Raw genomic sequence first — 8,966 nt, 5'->3', positions numbered from 1 at the left:
GCTAAACGGAGTTCCCATCAGTGGTCAAAGACTGTAACTACAAGGAAAATCACACAATATCTTGGACCGATTAGCACTGTGTTGGTGTGAGGGAACTGAACTGATTTATTTTCAGGGCTGCATGTGTGCAGACCAACACAGGTCTAAAGTTGCTACACTCAACTTGGTCATCATCTAATTTCTGAGCAGAGCCCTTCATCGTGAGCAGGACGTCATTTCAATGCAATCAATTTGCAGTGTTCCACCAAGGATTCAAAACCAAGACCCTATGGTTCAGTGCTTCAACCATTCACCTTTTCATGGTACTGAGGTACAGTGCCACAGGGAGGATATGTTAAAGTCACAGCAGGACAATGAGGAGTCAGGGTCACTATATGGCAGGACTGTACCCTGTGCTCTGGGTCAAACGCAGCTGGTGATGCAAAGACTAATTGATTTTGACCCTGAGAGGTCAGTCCTCTAAGGCTTCATTACTAAGTGCTCCTCTGTTCCTGCTCTTAGACTCAGGGGTGGAAGGCCGTGATCACTCCATAAAGGTCTTTCCGGTCCTTGGGGTGCCATATGCCCTTCAAGGCACCTGTTTGCAATGTATAAAAAAATGCCCACTTACGGGGAATGTGTTCCTTATTCTACCCGCCTAAATCCCAGAGCATGGAGATGTAATTGGTTTCTCAACCTGCTGCCTCACAGTCGCCGCCACCCCAAAAAACTGGACCTGGAATCAAGGCCCTTTCTTTAGAAACCTATAAATGAGAGTGATTCTACCAGCAAACATGCAAAAAAAAACTTTTCGCTCTTTCACACAATGTCTTTTGTTACTGTAGATTAAATGTGGATTTTTTCCAATTCTCTCCCAGCAGATAGGCCGTCTCTGTGAGCTAGCAAACCATTGCAAACCATTGCAACTGTACCGCAATCAGAAACAGGGTCCACAGAATGATAAAGGAAGGCCTTTGAAATCCAAATGCCAGCTGTCTGAAAGCAATTATTCTACCTGACTGATGGTGGCCCATTTTCATTTCCTCTGTAAGTAGGTGGTTGGGGGGAAAAAAAATAAAGGTTCCCTCTCTTCAAATAAGCATTGCATCTCTTAATTAATTCTGTTGAATGCCAGAGAATGTGTATTGCAGAAATAAAAGCCGAGATGCTCACACAGCAGTGCGTGACGCATCAGCCTTGTGCCTCATAAACCGAGCAGCGCTGGGAAACAATGCTCTTTTTACTACATTAACTCTGCCACTGTAAAAAGCCTCTACATTAAAAAGGACAAACAACCTGAAGGACAATTATGGAGACGAAGAAAACATTAACCTAGGGGGTCAGCTGGAGACAGGCAGATACACAGAGAGGGTGACAGAGAAAAGGTAAAAAGTCATGTACAAATAGAGATACACACACACACACACACACACACACACACACACACAAAGACACAAACACAGACATATTATTATACTATACTATACACATACATGATATATACATGGAGAGGATGTATACCTATAGATGTGTGTGTATGTCTGTGTATTTATATATTTATATATGCACACACAGATATACATATATATATATATATATATATATATATATATATATATATATATATATATATATGTATATATATAGAGATATATATATATAATATATATAGAGAGAAAGAGAGAGAAGGAGCAAGAGCAAGAGAGAGATAGACAAGTTCCAGACATCTAATGCTCCCCAGGAAAACTCACTGTGTCACAAAACCCACTTTCATCAGCAAGACAACAGAGGGAACGACAAGTGTGCCAGTGGGGTGAGTGTGCTGCAGCCTCGGAGGAACCTCAAGGAACATCAGGGGGAGGAGGACACTGAGGCAGGCCAGTCCTGGAGAGCTGCCAGCTGACCCTGCTGGCTTCTGCTGGACCTGACCCACCTCTGCTGATCAGACAACAGCACGGTGCGTGTGAACGAGCTCTACATGAGAAAATCTGGCAGGATGCTTTCCCTCCGCACAGCTTTACCCGGGCCTCCTCCCAGCCCAGTGCAAGTCTGCCTGACCTCGAGACTGTGGCTGATTTGAAATTCAAACAGATAGCACTGTAGCCTTTCGCCTAATTGGACGGACTGGGACGCCGGATCAGCATGCTCTGAGGCTGGTGTTTTGGAACTTAGTTCGAACATTCCTGTTTTCTAGCATTTCCCACTAAGCTGCCCCATAAGATAGGTCTGTTATTTAATGCATTGCACGCCTCAGAGGTCAAATTTTAATGGCTGGAATCAATTTCATCTGCCAGGGGATTGCACAGCATCAATCTTATGCAAACCTTGAAAGATTTCCTTTTTTCAAAGTGGACAGCTCCTCAGAAAGACAGTAGCAATTTGATTTGGCATTCTTGCGGTGATATTTTTCAGCAAATGATTTGGTGTGTTTTTGGAAGTCAGTAGAAAGGCATCAATCCCTTTTGTACTGTCCGGCATAAAACTTTCCCAAAGCTTTTGCATCAGTAAACAGCTTGTATGCAAGGGACCCCAAATGTATCTGCTATTTTTCATTAGTATTCCCTCACACATAGTGCTGTGCTCTTCCCCATGCATTGCTTGTATTGATCTGAACTGCAAATGACAAACAAGAGTAGATTAGTGGTGTCTACTGGACATTCCCACATGCCTGATTTACCTTCATGCTAAAATCTTAATTAGATAGTACACGGCTTCCAAGCGGGTCAGCTGGCAGGGAGCTTGTCTTGAGTGATAAATTGCTTCATGGAAAACATGAGAAAAATTCAGATTTCTGGGTCTGGGTCTGTTCATGAAGGGGAAAAAGGGTGTCAGATCTGACAATACGCTCAGTGCGTGCATTTTGGGCAGCGAGAGGAGTGCCAGGTCTGCCACCATGCCTAGACAGTGTTCTTTAGGGGGATGAGAGGAGCATGCTTATTATATCAATGGTCCTGAAGCAGCTTTTGCAGATGCGAGGTCATTACCATGTAGACGCAGCTGCCCAGACAGCCAACACAGAGAGTCCCAGTGGCCATCTGTGGGAATTGGTGAAATATTCAGGTTAAATCTGCAACCCTGAAACCATGCAGCAAAGAAGCCACACAGAGAGAAATACACACATATACGCACAGACACACAAACCCACACACACACATATATATATATATATATATATATATATATATATATATATATATATATATATATATATATATATGTATATATATAATACACATGCACCCCTGTACAGTCATGCATACATACAAGCACACACAATCTACACAAACAAACACATTCATACACATATACCTGCATATATCTCTTCTCTATGCCTCACATGCAGTATCTGCACATTTTTTATGGAAGACACATAGGGTGACTCAGTTAAACCACTACACATTTTTTGCTACTAAGTTTTTAATTTCAGCTTGAAAATTTAGTTGATGTTGCAACTCAAAATGTTGTCAATATCGAAGATATTTATCAAATGAATCAAATCTCCATAGTGGTTAGAGAGTTGCAGTGATACATTGGATTGCCTTATAATGTCTGTAGACTGGTAGGCCTTTTTTATGCCAGAATTGGCGTTTTTTGGCTTTAAACCTAAGATGTCTAAAACCCTAAAACCTAAAATGTCAAAATCTGTAGATGTTTCTTTCATTTCATTCCCTTCATTTCTCCAGGTTCAAGGCTACACCCAATTTTGCTGCCAAACAATATGCCATCACTTTTGCCAGCAGTCACTCAGTAAAAGGCACAGATGGGTCACAGTCACACACCAGTCACAGTTTCTTCATATGAGCTCAACTGATAAATTATGCTGCTGGCCACACATATATTCCTCATGCAAGGTGTTATAGGTGTGTGCAAACTGCTGGTCATAGCTGTAAGTCTCTTACCATGACCAGTCACTCTCAACATAACAGAGGATTCTGTTGTCTTTGTATGAATTATTTTATATCCAAATATAAAATATAAAGCATAAGGTAGCTTTAAATTTTATATTTGGATTTATCAACTTCACTACTATACAACAAAATTACATTACACAAATTACACCACCACACAAATAGATTTATAGTAAACATCCAGGGAAATGTACAACCACAGTAAAAATGACAAATACAAAGCCAATATCCAGTACTCATTACCACACAGAGATTCATGGTGCTATCATTACAGGATTGCAAACTTGTATGGATCAATGAGTTATAAATAGCAGACAATGGATTAAACTGAACACCATTTTTTTTCAGTTGGGTTTGCAAACACATTGGAACTACATGGATGCCACCTGCTCCAAAAGCTTGCCAAAGCACAAGAAGCGGTAACCTCAGCTTCATTCCTGATGCCATTAACTTTCCCAATGTAGACTTCAAGAGATACATGCTAGGACATGAAGAAAAAATCAATTAAGCTTTGGTATTAATAAATAAACTAGGCCTTTATATGTGGCAGTGTAGCATATAAGGAGCAGGGCTTGTAACCAAAAGGTTGCTGGTTCACTTCCCTGATTGGGCACTGCCGCTGTACCCATGATCAAGGTACTTAACCCAGTGTTGCCTCAGTAAATACCCAGCTCTAAAATGGATAACATGTAACTAAATACTTTCCCTGGGGTCTTAAAACAATTGAACTGATTTCTGATCTGAATTAATCTCATGTTCATATTAGATACTGTTGTTGAATAATTCCTGTGCAAATTCTAAGTGATCTTCAGACTCCAGCCCTTAAACGAGCTGTAACATTTTGCTAAAGTCTGATGAACTTGACAGTTCCCGAACACAAGTCAGGAAAGTATTCAAAAGTAGCAGTCAAAAGAACACGAGTTAGGAAAGACTGTGAAAAGGAGGGTATGAAAGGATGCCACAAGTTTAAAATGAAAGCAAATAAAGTAGCGGCTGACTGTGTTAATATAGCCCCAGGCAGCCCAGCTTTATCATCACAAGGCAGCCCATTTTAAGTAAGGTGATTTCCTGCTTGAGGGCACCAAAATAAAATAGTATTCTCGGTGACTTGCATGCCTGCTCTAATCGCTGCATGTTTCATATGGTCTACCTATATTTGTATTTCACTATAAAGTGCAAGATGCTGTACCGTATAATGAAATATGCCCCCTGGAGGACATGAAACTTTGAAAAATAATTGATTTTTTCTTATCTGTTATGATTATGATTATTATTACTGCCAGTATTATTAGCATTATTCTGATTATCAAGGCAAAGCTGTAATGCTACTACCACTACTAATAATACTAACAGTGCCACTACTGCTACTGCTACTACTACCACCAATAATAATAATAATAATAAAATAATAATAATAATGATAATAATAATAATAATAGATACAAAATCAGTTTATTTGAGAAAGCAGAATTTTTTTACAGATGATAAGACAGAGTTAGCATATGTATCAAGAAAGAAAACAATTTACATTGTTATGTTTTTCCCCTCCCCTTCCTCTTTGCACCTTAGCCTCTGCAGAGATCACACTTGACCTCTGGCCCTCAGGCATGTGCTTTGCAGGCCCAATAAGGTGATAAGTATCACATGTGTACACACATGTGTTATTCTGTGTTTGTGTGTGTGTGTGTGTGTGTGTGTGTGTGTGTGTGTCTGCGTGTGCCTGCGTGGGTATGAATAGGATGTTGGCCTATTTGTAGTGGTGATGTTAGGTTTTGTTTTGTGTTTTATTGTTTCCTCCATCTGCCCAGGGACTGCAGATGGAAATTAGCTAGTAGCTAAATCTGGCACAAAGCATCTTTCCTCTTTTTTGAGATTGATGTATTTTGTACATGGTCCCTGACATAAATAAATTTAATAAATAAATAAATGAAACATCACAGTTTGTCGCTACCACAGTCTGCTTATTGCCAAACAGAATAAACCTAAGAAGCTCAGCCTATGGGTAGACAAACTCTTGATGTCTGACAGAGCGAGTAGAACATGCATGTGGAAATCTCAAGTTATGGCAAAAAAAAAAGACTGATCCAGACCACTGCAGGGAGACCTTTAATTTATCCCCAGGAACTCATACATCTTTTCAATAAAAAAAAAAAAACATCATCTCATTGTGAACTCGGATGATGTGGACAACATGTCCCTTACTAGTCCGATCTGTCAAATTGACAGGGTGTTATTTTGTGAAACTCAATATCCGGTTGATGTTCTTGTCCTAATTGAAATGATATTACATTTGAAGGTGGATCCTGGATAAACAATAAAGCATTATATGTCTTCCTCAAGCTGCTCAAGCTCAGCCAGCTCGGCTGAGGAAAACAAATCCCCTGAATGCCTAAACTCTTGCCTACATGATATACAGACGTCACCCTGGTGCTTCAGATAGCATACTTGCTCTACCTGTCATGTGCAGTGTGAAAATTAATCCAAGGAAGGTTTATGGCTTTGAGCCAAACATCATCAGAAATCTGACAGACAGTTTCATCCCTAGCAAGGCTTGTTTTAATTAACCTTAAACCTTAATTACTGAGGCCATTATTTTGGATAACAAGTAATGTCAGGTGTGATTAAATTAGGTGCTTACTTAAAGTTTCCCATAAAACCAGAAGTTTATGACTCCCAGGCTGGGATGGCTTCCTGTGATGGCAATGAATGAATTTCATTTACATTAAAAGCAATGACTAATTGTATATTAATTTTGATGAAGTTTGCCAATAACTTTTCTGCGGTTCAAGATGTTTATTCAATGAAAATAAAACGTCTGGTGTTCAGATTAACAATATTCACGTTATCATTCAAGACACTCTAAACCTGTGGCCAGGGTGAAACTATTCTGTTACATCAGTTTATTTAGTGTCTTGTCCATGACATTATGTGTCCAATTCACAATATACATTCTCACCATAAATATAAGAAATACCTTAGCAGCTCCTTCATAGCTGCATTCAAACAGGAATGTGGGGATTCCAACATGGAGGATTCTCTTGTCCAGAGCTGACCAGCTCTGATGTCCATTTTTGTGTAAACCTGAAGTGTCTATTGACACATCTGAGTGGTACGTCAGGCCGCCAGGACCAAATGCATGTTATTTTCAGACAACCCAAGGCCTTAGCTGAAGTAGGGACACAGACATCAACTCGCCTTTCCTTCGTATGCCTTCAGTTTGTCATGGCAGATAGATTAAAGGGTTGGAAATAACGACTGGCGCTAACCAGAGCAAACTCAATTTATTCTGCAGAGGTGCAGCTGTGTCCGTCTGGGATGTGAGCTCAGAACCCGCTTCCTGCACATCTGAAGGAGGAATTGTCCAACAGTGAATTCGCCAGTCCAGATCAGCGCTGCAAACGGAGGTGTAGCAAAGCTGAAAGTAGTAGCTGGTGAGTCTTGCATGAAGCCGTTATGGTAGCATGTAGCAAAACGGTTTTAGCTGTGACGTAATTCCTTCAGAATTGGTTAGCTAGCGTTGTTGTCTGTGGAGCTAGGGGCAAATTGCCTTTAGCTCAGCTCGTAACAACATTTGTGATTGATGATTAGAGTTAGTTGTGCAATGACAACATGGTTTCGGATCTCAACCATGGAGCTGCGGACCTATTTTATGTTTGTCTCATAGGTTTTCATATCACTGCACAAAGTACGGGTATATAACATGCACACTGCACGTGCATTGAGCTTATTGCAAGAATAACCTGTCTATTTTTTAAAAACAAGTCACTCATTTGAGATAACCATTAATGAATGGAATAACAATGAAATTAAGAGACTGCATCTGAAATAAGAAGGTTAAGGCACATTTAGCCCTAATATGGGGGTCAATCAGTGCCACCTTCATGATGTTCTGCATAATGAACCTATTAAGTGGCTTCTCATATAAGTCGGAAACCTCAGAGCTGAAAATAGTTCTCTACAAAAGATGGTACCTGAAGAAAAATGCACTGTGTAGCAAAAAAAAAAAAACAGCATGACACCTATACATCATGCAGGCAAGAGTTAAGCCATTATCAAATTTCTTTCACCTAGCCATTGTGTAAACAGCTTGAGAGAGACAGACAATGCTGTTTCATCACTGTTCCAATCTGTGTTCCACCCTCGCAAGTAAGAGCATTTAAATTAGGATAAGAACATCAACTCGGATGCTGATTTCCGCAAAGCATTGACTTGTCACTTTGACAAAATGGATGAATAGGAGATGTAACATCCATATCCTGTGAATACATTTGCTTTCTAAATCAGGGTGGATGGTGTTTGAATTAAGGCAAATGGCCACAAGCTGAAGGCAGTGTGGGGGGAGAGGCATAGTGCTGTACATCTGTTAGTTTTATGCTGACATTCCTTATCCATGTGTGGCTGTGCCTTGATGTGTTTGACGGACACCCCCTTTGACTGCTGGCAGCGTTGTGGTCAAAAGCAAGTCATACAACTTGACCTTGATGAGGGATGTTATTTAATGCTGGCATCTTACACTGCGGGGTTGTTTTAAGCAAGACCTGTGACGTAAACTCTTGACCCAGTGATGACGTCTGCTTTGGAGAGCCTGCTTTTTCCCGGTATTGCCAAATCTAAAGATCTAAAAGTCAAAGTTGGGTTGTACTCCAAGGGCTGCTAGGGATGGGTGCTCTGGGAAGAAAAACACATAACAATAGTGTTGGCAGCACTGCCTCTGTCTGTGCATAGCCCTCACCTGAAACCATAGCACAAACAGTAATGGCCAAAGCTGTCTGCATATGTGGCACATCCTGAATCCTAAACCTCACAGCCTGCTGTTTCCTCACGAGCCATGTCGACCTTCTGATGTTTGTCAGCCTCACAAAAATTCGTTGTGATTGACCACTCATCATCTTAAATGCTTCTCCATCATCCGACCACCATTGAGACTAGCGGTATCAAATTGCCACAGTGTATTCACACATGGTTTATAGTTCTAACAGTCACTGTTGTCCTGGTTAGGAATGCCGGTCGCTTGCCCACGGTTGTCAGGGTGGCTTAGCAGAAGATCCATCAACCCAGCCCTCAAGCAGCAGGGCAAGA

The sequence above is a fragment of the Megalops cyprinoides genome, chromosome 19 (assembly GCF_013368585.1).
Source record: "Megalops cyprinoides isolate fMegCyp1 chromosome 19, fMegCyp1.pri, whole genome shotgun sequence".
In the NCBI taxonomy this organism is placed as follows: Eukaryota; Metazoa; Chordata; class Actinopteri; order Elopiformes; family Megalopidae; genus Megalops; species Megalops cyprinoides.
The sequence above is the reverse complement of the archived record's forward strand: the minus strand, read 5'-3'. Positions refer to the sequence as shown.